General features: G+C 49.6%; 1 protein-coding gene across 24 annotated transcripts in view; it reads right to left on the reverse strand.

Annotated features, from left to right (window-relative positions):
* Positions 1-790, reverse strand: part of LOC107103578 (ankyrin-2-like) — a 73,169-nt gene that overhangs the window by 41,450 nt on the left and 30,929 nt on the right. The window lies entirely within an intron of this gene.

Consider the following 790-nt stretch of genomic DNA (forward strand, 5'->3'; position numbering starts at 1 on the left):
GCCATGTTCAAGACAATCTACGGCCGTGCTTCAGACAGTCTACGGCCAACTTTTAGATAATCTACGGCCAACTTTCAGACAATCTACGGCCGTGCTTCAGACAGTCTACGGCCAACTTTTAGATAATCTACAGCCATGTTCCAGACAATCTACGGCCAACTTTCAGACAATCTACGGCCGTGCTTCAGACAGTCTACGGCCAACTTTTAGATAATCTACAGCCATGTTCCAGACAATCTACGGCCGTGCTTCAGACAATTTACGGCCATGTTCCAGACAATCTACGGCCGTGCTTCAGACAATCTACAGCCATGTTCCAGACAATCTACGGCCGTGCTTCAGACAATTTACGGCCATGTTCCAGACAATCTACGGCCATGTTCCAGACAATCTACGGCCGTGCTTCAGACAGTCTACGGCCAACTTTTAGACAATCTACGGCCGTGCTTCAGACAATCTACGGCCATGTTCCAGACAATCTACGGCCGTGCTTCAAACAATCTACGGCCAACTTCCAGACAATCTACGGCCGTGTTCCAGACAATCTACGGCCGTGCTTCAGACAGTCTACGGCCAACTTTCAGACAATCTACGGCCATGTTCCAGACAATCTACGGCCGTGCTTCAGACAGTCTACGGCCAACTTTCAGACAATCTACGGCCATGTTCCAGACAATCTACGGCCGTGCTTCAGACAGTCTACGGCCAACTTTCAGACAATCTACGGCCATGTTCCAGACAATCTACGGCCGTGCTTCAGACAGTCTACGGCCAACTTTCAGACAATCTA

The sequence above is a fragment of the Cyprinodon variegatus genome, unplaced genomic scaffold (assembly GCF_000732505.1).
Source record: "Cyprinodon variegatus isolate N-32 unplaced genomic scaffold, C_variegatus-1.0 Scaffold1481, whole genome shotgun sequence".
Classification (NCBI taxonomy): domain Eukaryota; kingdom Metazoa; phylum Chordata; class Actinopteri; order Cyprinodontiformes; family Cyprinodontidae; genus Cyprinodon; species Cyprinodon variegatus.